The sequence below is a fragment of the Peromyscus leucopus genome, chromosome 17, assembly GCF_004664715.2.
Source record: "Peromyscus leucopus breed LL Stock chromosome 17, UCI_PerLeu_2.1, whole genome shotgun sequence".
Classification (NCBI taxonomy): Eukaryota; Metazoa; Chordata; class Mammalia; order Rodentia; family Cricetidae; genus Peromyscus; species Peromyscus leucopus.
This window is the reverse complement of record NC_051077.1, coordinates 36496642-36516991: the sequence shown is the minus strand read 5'-3', so window position 1 is coordinate 36516991 and position 20350 is coordinate 36496642.

Below are 20350 nucleotides of genomic sequence, written 5' to 3'. Positions count from 1 at the left end.
TTCCCTGAAAATCTGACTGGTGAAAATATATTTTATATGCACGAAGGCCTGCATAGAAAGTGAAAATTTAAAATTTTAACTAAATAAGAAGAGCTTATATGCCTTCTTATCAATGAAAGATGTATGGTGGAGGGACGGCAAGATGAAAGATAATCATGGTAAAGTGAATGTGTGTGGGGCTCATAGTGGTAGGAGATCTTAAGATTTTCCTTCTATATTCTGTATGATACCCTCTATGTTTCCACTAACGACGAGAACCCTTTTTGTTTTTACAGAGGGGAAAACTACCACAAGAGGAAATCTTTGCCCTGGTTTCAGACATAAAAGGAAATCAGAGACCTTCTTCCCATATCTTATTTCTCAATTGCTTTCAATTCAAAATAACCCATATTCCAAAATGACATATTTTTGAGGGTTACCATAATAGTAACTATTATGCAAATATTTCCAAAATATGATTAGTTTTACCATTTTAGGTAGGAAGTACATTTTGTTATTAATACACAAAGATGATCTTAAGTAGTATCAATTAATTGTACACTTCAAAGAGAATCACGTGCTAGCAATTATTTTCACAATTTACTTTGATTTATGGAAGCAAAGAATGAATAAGAGTTTTAGGGAATTTAAGCTTTATGTTTCCATAGATCTTTTTGTGCCTGCTTGATATCTTAATACAGGCTTTGTCAATAAGATATTCCCACCATTCAATATTTTGAATCAACTTCCCTGCAAACACAGCTCTCAGGTCACATGAACACAGTGAGGGCAACCAACTAGTGGGTTTTGTGTTTCTCAAAGGACATCTCCCAAATCCTTTCTGTTTATTTTTATAATTATCTAAGCTTAACTTTGTCAATGCTTATAATTTACATTATTTACTTCTTTGTTATGTTTGTTGATATTTTGTTCGATATCTTCTCTAGGAAAACATCTGTCCAATTACATGTTTATAGTGTATATTTAGGCACTCAATATTGAAGATCTAAAATGTTGCTGAAAGTTATAAGCCATTATGCAGCGATGTGGGAGATGTTATTTCACAAACAGAGAAACCTATCAGGATTTTTGTTTGTTTCTAATAAAGATATGGTACAGGGTTCTAATAATTACAAACAAAATCAAATAAGACTCTGAGACTGACTTTGAGGAGAAACAGGAATGAAAATAAATGTTACTATTCCTCAGGTGAGAAAAACATATTTCCTGTGAAATAATCTTGGCACTTTGGCAATTTGTAGATGAGGAAGTTAATAGATCCATCATATGATTATAATAAATACTGTACTAATATTATTTTTAAAATCCACATAAATTGTAAATTACCAGTGAAGCTTAAGACATTTACAAGATGAAATATAAGCAAGTAAAGTGACATTTTTTTTTTATTTTCAGAACTTCAGAAAGCTATTATTCAATGTGTGGGTAGAAAGACACTTTCACAGAAAATCTTGTTTTATTTTCAAGAAAAGAGAGAGAAAATACAAATTTAAAGGTTGTATTTCTCAAAAGTTTAATAGTATCATCCTATTACCTTATTTTTTGTTGAAAAATGCTAGTATCTAGAATCTTTAAGTACATACTGATGAGGAAGAAAGTGAATGATATAATACCCTCTGCAGTCTTTGCATTCCTGGACAGTACTTTGCCTTGGGAATATCAATGTATTTGGAATTTTTGCAACAAATAACATGCACCAAAATCAATAATACCCTTTGCTAATTGGCATGACTGGCAGGCACCAATACCCTTTCTTTATACATGCAGATAATAGGTGTCTCTTATGTCCAAATTGAGTCATGAAACGCCCTTGAACATGAGACACACCTCCCCATGTTAAAGGGAAAATTGTGATTTACCATCCCTCAAAGAACAAAATTTAAAAAATGAAAAGAAATGTGATATAATAAAAAAATAGGACAATCTTTTCTCTGCTTCTTATGCCAGGTTCTCTCCAGCTCTAAGGAGAGGCGACTGATTGAGATTTCCAGTTTGGATTCTCTCTCTACATAATGTGAATGTGGGTCTGTGCATCTGCTCCTATCTGATACCTGAAGAAGCCTCTCTGATGATGACTGGACAAGGCACCAATCTATGAGTATAGCAGAACATCGTTAGGAATCAGTTCATCTATTTACTTATTTATGGTTGTTGTCTCTTTGAGGCCTGCTCTTTTCTGAGGACAGAATGGAAGAAGGTGGAGCTGGGGGGTGTGTTGGTTAGGGTTTCTATTTCTATGAGGGACACCATGACCACTGCAACTTTTATAAAGGAAAACATTTAATTGGGTGGCTTACAGTTTCAGAGGTTTAGGCCTTTATCATCATGGCAGGACATGGTGACATACAGGCAGACATGGTGATGGAGAAATAGTCAAGTGTCCAAATCTTGACTTGCAGGCAACAAGAAGTGATTTGAGACACTGGGTTTGGTTTGAACACATATTAGACCTCAAAACCCACCCAAACAGTGACACCCTTCCTCCAACAAGGCCATATGTACTCCAACAAAGCCACACCTCCTAATAGTGCCAGTCCCTGTGAGCTTATGGTGGCCAATTACATTCAAATCACCCCAGTAGTAGAAGAGAGGCAATGGGGGTGGCCTGGGAGGAGTTGAGGGAGTTGAAACTATAGTCAGGAAGTATTCTATGAGAGGAGAATCTATTTTCAAATAAAAGCAAAGTAGGACAAAATAAGAGACTAGGAGATGACTATTCATTTAAATAAGAAATGCATCTATATTATATCTGAGCACTTCCTGGGTGCAGAAGATTATGAATAGTCAGTGCTGAATCTGCCTACTCTCTAATTTCTAATCTATCATTTCCCTTTGCCCTGTGCTCAGGTTGCCTGCTCTGTGGCTCATGGAACCCTGTGTTTCTGTGACTCTAACAAACTGTAATCAGTCTCTTGTTTGGCATGTTTATTCATTTATTATTATTATTATTATTATTATTATTATTATCATCATCAGTAGTAGTAGTACCACTATCATCATTATAATTGGGTGTGTTATTGAAAAGGGTTGTTTAGGTTAATATCTGCTATCTTTCCTTGAGTGCTTTTCACTTTCTTTTAATTTTCTTAATCATTTTACATATTAACCAGAGATTCCCCTCTCATCCTTCCTCCTGTTCCTCCCCACCTCCTCCCACTAGCCCCTCCCTCCTCCAAAAGGGTAAGTTCTTTCATGAATGGACAGCTAAGCCTGGTACATTCAACTGAGGCAGGACCAAGCCCCTCCCCACTGCATGAAGGGTGAGCAGGGTATCCAACCATAGTTAATGGGATCCAGAAAGCCAGCTCATGCACCAGGTCACACTGCCAGGGGCCCCTCAGATAGACCCAGATACAGCAAATGCAGAGGGACTAGTCTGAGCCCATGCAGGTTCCACAGCTGTTAGTCTAAAGTTCCTGAGGTCCTATGAGCTTGTTTGAATTGTCTGTAGATTTCTCCATCATGATTTTGATCCCCCTTGCTCATATAATCTCTCTTCCCTCTCTTTGACTGGAATCCCAGAGCTTATCTATGTGCTTAGTTGTGGATCTCTGTATCTGCTTCCATCAGTTACTGGATGGAGGCTCTATGATGGCAGTTAGGGTATTCACAATTCTGATTAAATCAAGACCAGATAAACGATTTAAATAGACCTATAACTCCTATGGAAATAGAAACAGTCATTAAAATCCCCCCCAAAGAAAAGGGAAAGATGGTTTCAGTGCAGAATTCTATCAGAATTTCAAAGAAGAGCTAGTACCAATACTCTTCAAATTATTCAACACAATAGAAACAGAAGGAACAGGGCCAAACTCTTTCTATGAGGTTACAGTTACCCCAATACCCAAAACACACAAAGATGCAACAAAGAAAGAACTACAGACCAATCTCCTTCATGAATATTGATGCAAAAACACTCAATAAAATACTGGCAAACTGAATCCAAGAACACATAAAAAAAAAATCCATGATTATCAAGTAGGCTTCATCCCAGAGTTGCAGAGATGTTTCTACATATGAAAATCTGTCAATGTAATTGATCATATAAACAAACTGAAAGAAAAAAAACCCACATGATCATCTCATTAGATGCTGAAAAAGCCTTTGACAAAACCCAACACCCCTTCATGATAAAGATCCTGGAGAGTTCAGGAATACAAGGAAAATACCTAAACATAATGGCAACTTACAGCAAGCCAACAGTCAACATCAAATTAAATGGAGAGAAACTCAAAGCGATTTCATTAAAATCATAAGCAAGAGAAGGCTGTCCACTCTCTGCTTATCTATAAACATGGTACTCAAAGTTCTAGCTAGAGCAATAAGACAACAAAAGGAGATCAAAGGGATACAAATTGGAAAGAAAGAAGTCAAACTTTCCCTATTTGCAAATGATATGATAGTCGACATAGGTGACCCCAAAAATTCTACTGGGGAACTTCTACAGCTGACAAACACTTTCAGTAATGTGGCAGGATACAAGATTAACTCAAAAAATTACCCATCCTATAAACAAATGATAAATGGGCCAAGAAAGAGATCAGAGAAACATCACCCTTTATAATAGCCACAAATAGTATAAAATACTTCGAGGTAACTCTTACCAAACAAGTGAAGGACCTGTATCACAAGAACTTTAAGTCATTGAAGAAAGAAATCGAAGAAGATATCAGAAAATGGAAAGGTCTCCTATGCTCATACATAGGTAGAACCAACATTTTATTTTTTTAAGCAGGAGTCTCCCATTCAATTTGAAGCCCATTGATTTGTATAGACTGGATGGTCAATGAACAGTCCACCTGGTTTTATCCCTTACAGTTCTAGAATTATACAAATAAGCTACTTTACCCAGATTTTATTTACAATGCAGATATTCAATCTCATGTCCTCTGAGGTCCTTATCCACTGAGCCATGTTGCCAGGCTTTTTATGCCCATTTTTAAATGTGCTGTGAAATTTAGAACCTGAAGAAGGGTTGGATGTCTCCTATCCTAGGCCAACTGTGGCTTAAGCTTTCACAGTGTCATTATCTAAATATGAAAGTATAAATGTATAATATCTTTTAGAATATAATTTCATATTTGACTAATTGACTCATAAATGAGTTAATATGTGTATATGAAAAAAAGATACTGACATTATTTAAAAATATTCTTGGATTTACAGACTTTCAGTTCAAGGGGGACAATCCCAACACGAAGGTAACATGAGAATTTAATATTTTCTAAAGAAGTACAAGAATTGTTGCCAATAAGAAATAACCCATTAATCCTTCCATATAATTTTAAATTTAGAACATAAAGTAATTGTCTGTCTGATATATAAAAATATTTTTATCATTAAATTGACGAGGGGAACATTTGAATTTAGACCAAAAACATTAAGATTGAAACTTCATTAAAAAATACAAAAATATAAACTTGAGTTTTAAAATATTTTTAGTTAGATTGTCTTTTTTAAAAAACTTTTTGAACACCTTACACTTTCAAAAAATAAAAACAATAATGCAAAAACAGTTCTATAATGGAGCCCAACTAATATTTGAGTAATATTGATAATTAAATTTTTTGTTTTAAAATGTTTTACTAAAGTTTTAATGTTTTTAAGAATCAAAATATTACATTGTGCTATGTTCTCATTGATTTGTTTAAAAATTATATCCATCTATAAAACCACAATATACATATCCAATTATTAAAGAATATATGAAAATAAAAAAGTAAAATGTTCTATTTTAAACTTAATATATTTGCTATCTGTATCTAGAGTTGTAATCTTTTAAAAAAATGAATGCTTGCAATAATGTTAGAAAAACACGATTAGGATACTCAGTAGTACTTAAATTTTTTTGATGATTTTTCTATTCAGACTATATTTAAAAATATCTCACATTTTAAACAATATTTTTATTAATACTTTAGAAATTTGTACAATAATGTTGAAGATGTTTGTCTCCTATAATGACCATGTCCATACTTCCCACCAAATTCTGAGATTTTTATTATTTTTTTACTCTTTACCCATCAAGCTCTTTCTGTATTACTCAACCAGAATTGGGAGTGTGTCCTACCCTGGTGTATGGAAAACATACCAAAGTTAGCATAATTAAAGAAAATTGACGAATTATCTCCAAGAAGCTGCCAAATTCTAAAAACTCCTCGGTTAGTGGTGTGTTGTCACACCTACCTTCCCTCATGCATGCTATGATTTTGTCCCACTGAAGCTGAAACAGGTCCTGCGGATGCTGTCCCAATTGTTTGGAGTTCATGTGTGCAATTTCTCAGTTGTGTCTGGAGAACATCATTTCCTTGATGCTTTCCCTATCATGGCTGAGTACCCCACAGTAGACTCATATACTCTTCATGTTATTATGTTGGGGGGTCACCCATTAATTCTCACATCCTTCAAGGAGAAAGCATTCTGATTGGTAGTTCATGTAGGATTCAAGCAGTGCTGGCAAGTCATACCATTTTAAATATATGCTCGGTATAATACTCTCTGAAGGTAGCATAAATTTATGCAATTCTATCAGCACAACCATTTGATTTTTCAGAAAGTGCATTATAAACAAGGTTTTAATGAACAATTTTAACATGTTAGTTTAATTATTTCCCTAGGGGAGATGTGTTAGGCTTTACTATATTTTATTGTTTTGAATTATGTTGCCAAGAAATCCATAAGAGAGTTATGAAGTATATTTTCACTAACAAATAACTAAGGCTGTTTTGTTCATATTTAAATAATACATGTTATTTGTTCCTTTCTAAACTAGTAAAAAATGTATTAGCAAATAATTTTATTTAAATTTCAGTTAAAAATTCTTATTAATCTTAGATAATAAAATCAGGTGTATGTAAATATATTACTCCCTCTTTTAGGAAACATGAAATAATTAAAGCAAAGTTTCCAAAGAGTATTCTTGGTAGAACATTGTAAAATTGTCATGGAGGCTGAGCAAAATCCCTTGAACATTCACATTGTATAACATAATTTCAAAATGCTAGGTGAGAAGTATGTATTGAACTTGTGAAGCCAAGGATGTGGTGATTTCATTGACCTTAGATAAAAGTTGCAATATGTAGGAGTCAAAGTGAGGCAGTGTATTTTGCACTGAGTCTTGAGTATGTTCCCTTTCAAATCAGATACTCACATCTAGAGAATTAATACAGTAAAGATTAAAAATGTCTTTCATGTGGAGTCATGAAGTATAGATTAAAGGCGAGTTGTCTCTATTTTCATATTAATAGTTTGGGGAAGGGGGAAACTTTAAACTGTGACTTTAAAGAAAAGATTTGAGATTTTACCACAAAAAGCATTGAGCTATTACAATTCTGACTGGAAGATGTGTTTCTGCCCAAGGGTAGATGAATGTCACTCCCTCCGAAACCCATCAGGGCCAGGTCTAAAATGGCCAGAGGAGATGCTGCAGGCAGGGCAGGCAGAGGTTGCCCATCTATTTTGTGTTGTGTTTCTAGCTCTGCTGGCTGAGGGACCTCAACAGATATCTGTATCCTGTGACACTACCCCAGCAGAGAAGTGTGTGCCTGCTTAGGAATAAAATGGAAAATGATCAAATCTTTATATGCCATTTCATCATTTTAAAATTATTACAGATTCACATTTGTAAATGTAATAATGCAGACTGATGTTATCTCTAAACAAAGAACAGATTAAAAAACAAGGCTCAAATCTATATATTTTTCCAAATATGCCAAATTAAACTATTTCTAACCTATGCCTTCTTTATTACTGCCTCTTTTCATTTCTAAAAGGCAAAATTTAGACATTGCTTGGAATGAGTTTCTCAAATTTGTATTCTGATTAGTCTTTATGAAAGAAATTAATTGATTCTCTCAAGATCATGCTGTGAGGTATTTTTAAAATATCATCTTAGATAAGAACTACATCACAGCTTCAGTTCAACCAATTGATGAAGAAAATAGTGAACAACAGGAAGTCAGGACATTTGTTGCCCTGTTCCTTTCTATATTTAAAATCAAACTTTAGGAAAAATATTTTAAGTTAAATATTAACATTCGTCACCCATTGTCTGGCTAGTTTGAGAGCTCAGTAGTTAAAGGTGCTTGCTTAAAGAGTGAGTTCAGTCACTAGTATCCAGTGGTGGAAAGCAAGATCCAAGTCCAGCAAGTTTTCCTCTGATGTCCATATTTTTGTAGGATGTATGTACACACACACACACACACACACACACACACACACACACAAATATGCACACACACACCTCCACATTCATACAAACAATAAATAAGTAAGTGCAACATAAAATTAAAATTGTTAAATTGTCACTAAATGGAAGTAATTTTATTAGAACAGGAAAAACACCGGTTGACGGTCTGACTCTATGCTAGAAATTTTCCATGATTCAGTAGTTGGTAGAACAATGTAATGACACCTGACTTTATTCTGCTATATTCATGGATTAGTGCCTAGCCCAACTGTCATCAGAAAGGCTTCATCCAGCAACTGAAGGCGATAGAGGCAGACCCACAGCCAAACATTAGGCAGAGCTCAGGAATCCTGCTGCAGTGAAGAAGGAAGGCTTTTGGGAGCCAGATGGTTCAAAGACACCACAAGAAAACACACAGAAACAACTAACCTGGACTTACAGGTGCTCTCTGAGACTGAACCAATAACCAGGCAACTTGCGTGGGGGACTGACCTATGTAGCCTGCATCTGTGTTACAGTTGCATCGTTGGTCTCCTTGTGGGACTCCTGACAGTGGTAAGAGGGGCTATCTCTGACTCTTTTACTGGTTTGGGGGACCTTCCTTCTCCTATTGGATCACCTTGCCCAGCCTTAATCCATGGGGAGGTGCTTAGTCTTACTGAAACTTGATATGCTGTATTTTGTTGATACTCATAGGAAACCTGCCCTTTCCTAAGCAGAAACAGAGGAGGAGCAGGTTGAGGGGTTGGTTGTAGGCAGAACGCTTGTCTCCTGCCTGCCTGTTCCCAAATACCTTGCAGCCATTAACCAAATAATTGACTCAGAGGCTTAACACTACATATAAACGTTTGGTAGCTCAGGTTTATTATTGACTAGCTCTTACACTTACATTATCCCATAATTCTTATCTATGTTCAGCCAAGCGGCTTGATACCTTTTCTCTGTGTAGCACGCTCATCTTGCTTTCCCTGTGGCTGGCTGAGGACCCCTGACCCTGCCTTTCCTCTTCCCAGCATTCTTAGTTTGGTTTCCCCACCTACACTTCCTGCCTGACAACTGGCCAATTAGCAATTTATTAAACCAATACACGTTAGAAATCTTTACAGTGTACAAAAAAAAAAAATTATTCCACGGGAGGGGGCTAGGGAGAGAGGGGAGGTTGGGCAGGGAAGAGGGAGCTAGAAGGAGAAGTTGGAAAGAAAACTGTGGATGGGATACAAATAAATACATAGATAAATAAAACATTTAAAAAAAACTAAATAATTCTTTAACTAAAGAAAGCCATGTAAGTTAATATTAGATTATACATTAAACATTTGAAACAAAAAATCTAAAAGGTAATTCTCATAATAGGGGAAAATGTAGTTATTTCTTCAATGAAATAAGGAGTTACAATTAATTTAGAATAAAGCTATCCACTGATTAAGATTATAGGATGATTATCTCTACATTGCAGGAAACAACAGGATTGAATTTACACTGAAAACAATATGGAAACAGCCAGAGAAACGGCTTCTGTAAACTCTGTGACTCCTATGATACCTATGGCTACTGCTTCATTAGATATTCTCATGCCAAATTCAAATGAAATGATTGAAGAAACTCCCAATGCCCTGTAAATGAACAAACGTTTTCTAATGAAATAGTTCAGCAGTTAAGGAACTGGCTGCTACACCAAAGTGCCTAGCACTGTATGTCATAAAGTCACAGGTCACAGGTCATGATGCTAAATGGGTCACAAAGGTCGGTAACTTCAGTTCTACCAGATTCAATGCCCCCTTCTTGCCTCTGAATGCACCAGACATACACAGTGTACAGATATACATTCTGGCAAAACATGCACATACATTAAAAATTACAAATTTTAACATAAAATGAAAGGGTCTTTTTTTGTTTTGTTTTGTTTGTTTGTTTTTTTGTTGTTGTTGTTTTGTTTTTGCTTTTTGCTTTTTGGAGACAGGGTTTCTCTGTGTAGCTTTGCGCCTTTCCTGGATCTCGCTCTGTAGACCAGGCTGGCCTCGAACTCACAGAGATCTGCCTGCCTCTCTCTCCCGAATGCTGGGATTAAAGCAAGTAATTTCAACTAAATATAAATTCTAATGTAGATTTTCTCTTTAAGATGGGGTTTTCTATCTTTTGGGAAGGTTAATCGTTGATGGATAAAAACTAGAATTAGGAATTAGTGATGCACTTCTCTCTACTGGACTCAAAAGTAGGAGGGTATATGAAGTTATCCTTCAATCAATTGCTGCCTCAATCTCCTACAACCTGGATATTATTAGCTGTAGTGTTACAGCTAGGCAGTAGTTTTTATTATAACAGCCAATGAACTTTTTTCCTTTTGGTTTTATTTTCAAAAGAAACACCTATTACTTTTTTGTTATTGCTTGTTTTGTTTCTATGTTTTTATAACACAGAAATCTTGCCATGTGTCTCAGGCCATCATTAAGGTCATGATCCTTGTACCCCACCCAACCTGCCAATCACTGGGAATACATGTGCCACTTGCTCCATCTGCAATGAAATATCTCAACATTGAGCTATGCACATGTTTTCACTAGACATGAATCTATCGCATCATGTGTAGACTTTAATATCTTATAAATAAACATGCATCTACCAAGAAGACAAAATTTGTAAAACTCACTTAGTTTCTTATAGCACTCTCAAGCAAAATTTTACAGTCTCTGACATATTCTTGCATTTTACTTTAGATTAATAATATTCTTGTCATAATATATCTGTATCAGCTAAGAGAATATCCATTGCTCTATATGTGGTGCTTTTTGTTTAATTTCATTATGTTATTCACTTCAGAAATAACAATTTCAGAAAATTATCTTAACATGATCATATTGTAAATAAAATATTTTGTAACTGTTGTGTAATCAATATTCTCTGCAGGGGCTGAAGATACTGCTCATTCAATAAAATGCCTGTCAAACAATTATGAGGACCTGGATTTGGATCTCCTTCATTCCTAGGTTTGGAGAGGCAGGCTGAGGTGATGGAGGAATGTCAGAAATTGGTTAATTTAAGATGTAAGATCTAGCTAGCAAGAAGCCTAGCCAATAGGCCATACAGTTCATAATTAATATAAGCCTCTGTATGTTCATTTGGGTTTGAGCGCCTGCGGGACCACGAAGATGCAGGAGCCAGGTGGGCACAGGAAAACTTTCAGTTACACTGATTTTTGAAGCTCTCTATAGTCTTGTCCCATGGGTTAGCTCAAGGTTGAGTGAGAGAACCTGTCTCAACATATAAAGTAGAGAGTATTAGAGTTAGACATCCAAAGTAAACTTCTGGTTTTCACCTGTATGTGCACACACTCATACACATACACACAATCTTTCTCTTTGTCTCTGTCTCTGTCTCTCTCTTTCCCTCTCTGTTGCTCTTTCTCTCGCTCACACACACATACATACATACTTATAACACATATACATGCACACAAAATAAAATGAAAATACACTAACAATTTATTACTGGTGACATGTAATACATTGATAATTGTCAAGACTGCATCTCTTCCAGAATCCACTGAGTACACTATTTGACCCTGGGCTGGTCTAAGTATTTCCTCTTTCTTGACTATAATATACCCCGAGGGCTAGACCCTCTTTTACTTACAGAGAATATTTGGTTCTAGAAACTTAAAGATGTAGCACAAGAGGCTACTATCAGATATTTTCTCATTGGCATATTGGTTTGTACACTGCATGCACAGTGCCTCCCTGAAAGAAAAAGTTTAAAAAAATCAGAATAATTATTACACTGGTTTTGTTTGCTTGTTTGGTTGTTTTTGTTTTTGTTTTTGCTTATTTATTTAGTTTGGCTCTGCTCTTGTTATTTAATTTGACCACTTTTTCTCATTACTTGGATCTACTTCCAATTTTACTTTCCAATATTCTAAATTTCTACTATTACTGATTTCACTGATAGCATATTTAATGCTTTCTAGGTTAGGAACCTACTTAATACCTCATTCCAATTACCTATAAGAATGAATACATGTAATTTTCTTGTAAAGGTCAGCAAGTATGTTCATTCTTTCATTTGTTGTATGGACAGACAATTATTTATATATTTTTTCTTGCATTTAAAATGTGATGAATTGTAATTATTTGGTTTCACTATCTCAAGTTACTCTGAATATTGATGCTAGCTTTGTATAAGTTTTTATCAATTCAATACGTATTTAAAACTTTAATAGAAAATAATGAAACCTGCTTGAAGAAATGTAATATACTTACTTTGTCTTTAAAAATATTTCAACTTCCAATCTTTGTACAATAGCAGAAAGTGTCATGGTCCCAAACTAAATCCCACGACTTATGAGCTGTCTTGCATGAATTAACTTCCATATGCTTGACAGGCTGAGAAGTACAGCACAAGTTTTAAAACCACATAAAGGTCTTGAAGGACAGGAAATCACATCCTTGAAGTTTTCCTGGGCCACATATTCATGGTCCCAGGCACACAAGAATCCATCCAGGTTAAATATGCTCTAGAGAAGATTTTTAACACCAGTTAAAATGCTTTCATTTCTTGCTTTCAGCAGCCCCACCCCTCTTACTGTTCCGTTTATTGCTGCCATCAGAGCCTACGTCTGTTGCTCCTCTCTCTGTGGAGATAAAGAACAGCTGGCCAATATCTTCTGTGCAAAGACACTCAAAATCCTGGAATACAGTAATTAAAACACTTCTTTGTCTTTGACTAACATTATCTCGGATTTATTGGAACCTTTAATAAGTTTTTAAGAGTTCCTACATGCTTCCTAAGTTCTAGAATACTTCTTTTTATGAAGCTAGCATTTCCCCTGATAAAGTATTGCAAGAGTAGCTAGAAGTAATAAAAGCAGAGTTGTATATTGCAGCAATATATCATTATCTTATTGTTTAAACATTCCTACCAACAGTAAAAGTTATCCAGGTAAATATTCATATATAAAATTTATTTTCCAGACTGAAAATAAAGGGGAATGAGACAAATTATGAAAAAAGTATTATTTCATACTGTATTAGCTTCTTTTACCAAATATTTTTTCAGGATCTTATGTAATTCATCTATAATCTTGAAGTGCCTTAGGTTATTTCTTGCAATACTCAATTACCAATTATTTGTAGACTTTCATAATCTTCATGGTACATCACAATCATTATTTCTAAACTTGTTATTAGCTTTGGTTTCTAACATAAATTATGATTTTTTTCATTTTGGCATGAATGGTGATTGCATTTTGTATTGTTTGCTAAATGCTTAGAAGGCAATAAATCAAAAAATAAAGGACAAAGCAAGAAAGAAGACTTTTCATAAGTCATGCCTCTATCATAGAGAAGGACAAAGGGCAATAAATAGTTTATATGAAGTTCAATGTAGCATTTGTTTTGAGATCTTGCTGCCACGATTTTGCATCAACTCAATACTCTAAAGCAAATAGAAACATATAAACAAATGTAAGTAACCATTTTTTAAAAAGATAAATAAATAAACAGGCAGGTTTGATTTTGCCTATATCTCCTGATTTCCCCATCTGTGCAAGAAATACAAAGTGCCAAAATGTATTGATGCCTACTGCCCTTCTTAGGTTCACAACACAGTTCCTATACTGCTAGGACTATTCAAAGTATTAATGTCCTTCCTAGAAGCTAAGTTACAGATCTAAAAGGTTGCAAATTTCCTTCATGTACTCTCCCCTGATATACTGACTCCAGATGCATTTCTTCTGCACCCTGGCTGATGGGAATCATGAGCTTTTATCTCAGAGTTAGTTTTTTCCTTTGTTACTCTTTAGAGCAAAGTCTAAGACTTGCCACTACATTGCTGTCAGTACCCTGATCCTTAGTTGTATCTCCTGTGATTGGATTCTCATTCATTTCTACTAATCCCTTTCTTACTTTCACAGTTTCAACAAACTAGAGTCACTTTTAATTTTTTTTTTTTACTTTTTGTTCAGTTTATTGGGAAATTTGTGAACAGTGATTTAAAATACTCTCAACCTTACCATCCTTATGACACCTCATGGTGCAGTCTTCATTGTCTGTTTTGTGAAGTTCTAAATCTACAATAACATTCTAGTTTCTTTTAATGGAAAAATTATATCATTAGAAAATAAAATGGGCCAGGCGGTGGTGGCGCAAGCCTTTAATCCCAGCACTCGGGAGGCAGAGCCAGGCGGATCTCTATGAGTTCGAGGTCAGCCTGGGCTACCAAGTGAGCTCCAGGAAAGGTGCAAAGCTACGCAGAGAAACCCTGTCTCGAAAAACCAAAAAAAAAAAAAAAAAAAAAAGAAAAAAAAGAAAAGAAAAGAAAATGGATGTATCTAAATCAATCAAGAGCTGGATACAGTGTTTTTTTCTAGCATATATAAACCTGTAGGTTCTGTCCTTAGCACTAAAAATTAGGTCATAATTCTCATGTTAATAGAGTACAAGCAATAGTCCTGATGGCAATAACATGGTAGTTGGTCTGTACCTCTACTTCAATCTTATGTCTAACCATTCATTCCCAATATTCTATTGGAGTAATCACATGACATTTTTGGTAGTGTTTTCTATCATTCAAAGTCAGATAATTGACTAGTTATAATTTTTCAGCACAGAAAGACCAATCCTCTCCTCTTAGCTAGTGTTGACATCTTCTTTAATTTCTATGATGTACTTATTCATACCTCAAATCCTGATTATTGTGTATCATTCTAAGCCTTTATTTCAGGAAATCTCACCCCCTTCTCTTTTATTTTCTTTCTTTCCCATCAGTCTTCCCTACATACAATGCGCTTTACAATATTCATCTGGTGCATTTATAATTCTTCTCATCCTCATGCGCTAACTTCTAGAATACTGAGGGTGTGAAGTGTTGTCTGCCTTATTTCTGACATTTCACAAGTAGCAAAAGAAAGTCTGGCAGATGGCTAGCTGGTTCTGTGCTAGCCTGAAGATCTGAGTATGATCCCTGGATTTTTCAGTGGAAAATGAAAAGTGATTCCAAGGGATTGTCCTCTGGTCTTCACATGTACATTGAACCATGTGTACACATTTCTCTGTGTGTGTATTCACTCATACACACACACACACACACACACACACACACACACACACAATCAACTCTCAATAGACTAAGTCAAGTTAAAGAGACAAATGGTCACATCATGCATGAGATTGTTGACAGGGTCTGTGGTGAAGTGAAGCAGCAGGAATTACAGTAGCTCAATAAATATGGAGTTATTTTGAGATATAATAAAAAATGCTTTACCATACAATAGAAGGGATGTTTGCACACCATTAGGAATGCATTGAATAAGGAATTATTTACTTTAAAAAATGTAATTTTTAGGTTGATATGAATTTCACTCTAATTTTTAATATAAAAGGTATGAGAAGATTTATAGCGTTTCCTTACCTTGTTAATCTGAGTGTCCACATGTTTCAGGTGAACACACATGTTGTATGGACTGAGCATTGCTATAGAAAAGGTGTGTGCTGTTATCACAAGGCTGGAATATTGAAAGCAATTTACAGTGAGTTCAATTCACACATGCACTTTCCTTGATAATTTCTTTGTATCCACAAATATATGATCTACATGCATGTTAGTGCACAGGAGGGAACTGTGATTATCTGGACATCTTTCTTGAAAAATCACACATTAGTTTGAAATTCCATGGTTTCTATATTTCTGCTAGTGAACAAAGTCTCTTCCTTTGATAAGCAACAGTTCTCACCTGTCATCTATGAACATACCTTCAGAAGCAGATCAGAAACTTTAAAGTAGAACCCCCGCAAAAAAAAAAAAAATTCTTTCAGAATATTTGCTAATGTTCAACTAGCATCACAGTGGATCCCAGATTACTCTGAATTGTTTTAAATTTGCCCAGAAGGTCCTCACTGTCAGCTTTAAGCCATATGAAGTAATTACTGTAGGTTTTCCCTAGTGGACATTGTTTTCATAGAATAATCACTACAGTTTGCTCTTATGATGTTCTAAGGTTTACCACTTAGTTTGCTGACTCATGCTTAGCTAGCTTTCATATACAACTAAGGAATATATACCACCTGTAGGAATATGTTGAGTTCTCCCGCATCAAGACAAGCCCACAAAGACATGCCTACAGTCCAATATGATCCAGATCATCTCTCAAATAAGACTGTACACTCATTTGACAATAGGCTGTATCAAATTGGCAATTAAAAGGAAGTTGTCTGCCCTGAAATTATACACATACAAGTAACATTATATAGACTGAACAGAGCCATCGATATTAAAGAAAGTATTTGGGTACATAGGGCAAATAGTGTAATTATATTTTAATTCCATGTATTTTTTAAATGAAAACAAAAAAAATAACTAAGGCAGTTGATCACCTATAAACTTAGTTCTCTCTCTCTCTCTCTCTCTCTCTCTCTCTCTCTCTCTCTCTCTCTCTCTCTCTGTTGTGTATGTGTGTTTATGTGTTGATGAGTTCACATGCATACACATATGAAAGTCACATAACAACTCCTACCTTAACATTATTTGACACAGGGTTTCTTATCTGTTGCTGTATACTACAAGCTAGTAGACCGGTCAATTTCCAGAGGTTCTCCTGTTTCCACCTCCCACCTCACCATACAAGCACCTTGATTACAAACACATGGTTACCCCTGATTATACGTGGCTAATGGGGATTTATATGTCAGTAGTAAGGCTTGGTGGCAAGCTCTTTACACATTGAGCCATCTCTTCAGTCCCCTTGTCACTTATTTATCTTATTCCAATAAATAATATTGAAATACCCCCATTTATTTGTGAATTTGATAAGTACCAAGACAACCCAAAGATATGAGACTGTTTTGTATAACTATGGTAAGTACCCCCAACAATGCTGCTATACACTGGGCATATTCTGTTTATTTAAAAGATGAGTTTCCTTCCATTTGTGATATTGTTCCAACAAAACTAGTGAGATGATTATATTTAAGCATCATACAATAATTATATATCCTTCTGCAACTATTGTATAGATTTTCCTGGGAGATTTAAATAATTATCTATTTACTCTAGATGGAGCATTAATGATAGACCCAAGATACTGTTGTGCTTATTACTAGTTTGATGAACACATGAATATGTTGGAGTTACTTAGCGACACATGGATGAAGTTTGAAATGCAGGAGCATGAGTGAATCAAAATCATCCCTGAAATTGATTACCCCAGCAATGGTGATGACCCAAGAAGATACCATCCCCATTTCTCCCTGTCCCAATCTCAGGCATTGAAGTGTATCCTCCTCCATAAACAACTGTTCACTGCAAATATAATTTCTGAGAGAAGTCTCAGGATTATTTCTTAGCTTCTTGACTTTTATAAGTTTTTTTTAATAAGATTCATTTTATCTCTAAACCTTTATATGTCACTTTTCTCCATTGAGGCAGGAATGTTTTAATTTGAAGGAAATTACTACAGAAAAGTTATATAACTGAATTACCAATAAAAGTCTAACAACTATCCCTCAAAACACAATATCTGTAGCAAATATGCATACATTTCTAATACAAAATTTCCATCATTGTTAGTTTATTGTTTGTCATGGTCTATTTCCAACAGACCCAATTTGAAGATGATTTGTTGACAATATCACTACTATTTGTTCACTGGATTAAGGGGATTCATGAGGAATTGACTGTGTGATAGTTCGTGATGCTCCAAGGCAGTCTGTTTGCATTCAAAACACAATGCAATATTTCATCTTTTCCCATCACAGTTTCTGAATGTTGCCTGTTGGTATTCCCAGGTAAAATGGGTTATAGTTACACAGACAAAGCAAACTATTAAAACTGTATTCCTCTTATTTTGATTTCAGAATGAGACCTATATTTGATAATCTATGAAGCATATCTAATGGCTCTAGCCTGAGCTATTCTGTAAGGTGATACATTGTATCTGAGATTCTGTGTAACTCATCATAGTCACACCCCAGCATCATGTGATGTGCTTAGACATTCAAATTTGTCTTAACATGCAGAAAATGATATCATATTACATTATCGATATAAATCATAAGTTTTCAGTTGAATTAAGTCTAAGTCTCTTTTCAATAAGCTGCAGAAATAAGCAAGGAAACTGAAATATCCTTGAAGCAACAAAGCAAGTAAGTACTAGTCTGCCATACATAATTTCTAGCTAGCTTTGGTTTTCTTGCACAATAAAAGTTAAGGAGAAAGTGTTAGTGGAATCATTTACAGAATGACACTCTTCTTTATCTTGATGGCCAGCCTGAATTGTTAATATTGTATTGAAAACAATTGCTTTGGAAATACAATACATACTTAGTCTTTTGTAGTCTGTACTTAAACTTCACATTCAAAAAGATTTTTTTAGAATGCATGTTTTCTTGCAATATGTGATAAACAGGAATTTATTTAATATGATCAAAATTATGATGTTTTAAAATTTAAGCATCATCATCACTTGCCTTTGATTACCATGTATTTTTTAATTAAGTAATTGTTTGCAAATAACTATCTTCAGCAAAAGATTTTCACCCTTAAGTTCTAGAGAGCAACCAAAACAATGACAGTAGCTTGTAATGATCATTGCTATATAGGGTCCATTATATGGTGACTCATTTCTAGAAGTGGGATTTTCTCTCTCTCTCTATTTTTTTAATTAAGAGATTTTTCTATTCATTTTACATACTAACCACCAATTCCCCTGTCCTCCCTCCTCCCACCCCCAGCCTTTCCACCAACCCACCCTCAATTCCTACATCCTCAAAGGCAATGTCTTCCATGGAGAGTCAGCAATGCCTGGTACATTCAGCTGAGGCAGGTCCAATCCACTCCTCCCTGCACCAAAGCTGAGCAAAGTGTCTCAGCATAGGCCCTAGATTCCAAAAAGCCAGCTCATGCACCAATGACAGGTCCAGGTCCCACTCCCTGGGGGCCTCCCAAATAGTTCAAGGTAATCAACTGTCTCAGTTATCCAAAGGGCCTGGTCCAGTTCCATGGGGACTCTCAGCTATTGGTTCATAGTTTATGTGTTTCCACTAGTTTGACTATTTGTCCCTGTGCCTTTTCTAATCATGTTCTCAATGTCTTTTGTTCATATAATCCCTCCTCTTTCTTGCTGATTGGACTCCTGGAGCTCCACCTGGGTTTTGGCCATGGATCTCTGTATCTGCTTCCATCAGTCACTGGATGAGAGTTCTATCCATGACAGTTAGGGTGTTCGGCCATCGGATCACCAGAGTAGATCAGCTTAGGGACTCTCTCTACCATTGTCAGAAGTCTATAATGGAGGTATCTTTGTGGATTTCTGGGGACCTCTGTAGCACTCTGTTTCTTCCTATTCCCATGGGGTCTTCTTTTATCATGTTATCTCTTTCCTTGTTCTCCCTCTCTGTTCCTGATCCAGCTGGGACCTCCTGCTCCCCTAAGCTCCCTCAAGACCCAGCTATACCACTCTTGGGCATATACCCAAGGAATGCTCAATCATACTATAAGGGCACTTGCTCACCTATGTTCATAGCAGCATTATTTATAATAGCCAGAACTTTGAAACAACCTAGATGCCCTTCAACTGAAGAATGGATAAATAAAATGTGGTACATATACAAAAGGAGTACTACTTAGCAGAGAAAAACAATGATATCATGAGTATTGCAGGCAAATGGATGGAACTAGAAAAAATCATCCTGAGTATGGTAACTCAGACTCAGAATGACAAACATGGTATATACTCACTCATAAGTGGATACATTGATGTAAAGCAAAGGAGAACCAGAGTGCAACTCACAACTCCTGGGAGGCTACCTAGTAAAGAGGATCCTAAGAAAGACACAGGGATCATCGAATGACAGAGAAATGGCTGAGATCTACATGAGCAAACTGTGGGTGAGGGGAGGTAATGGAGGGTAAGGGTCAGGGGAATGGGTAGCCTTTATAGTGCTTGGAAGCAGTATGTATGTTAACAGAGGGGGAAAAATAGTCATCAATCTTACCTAAATGTCAACTCTAGAATCTACAGTAACAAGTGGTCCAGCTGTATATGCCAACTGGTACAAAAGTGTCAGAAATGTTCTAGTAGTAACTGAATACTTTATGATTGAACTTAGTCTCTGTACCCCAGATGGAACTAATATTTATCATGGAGGGCCAGGAACTAGTGGCTAGATAAGTTAA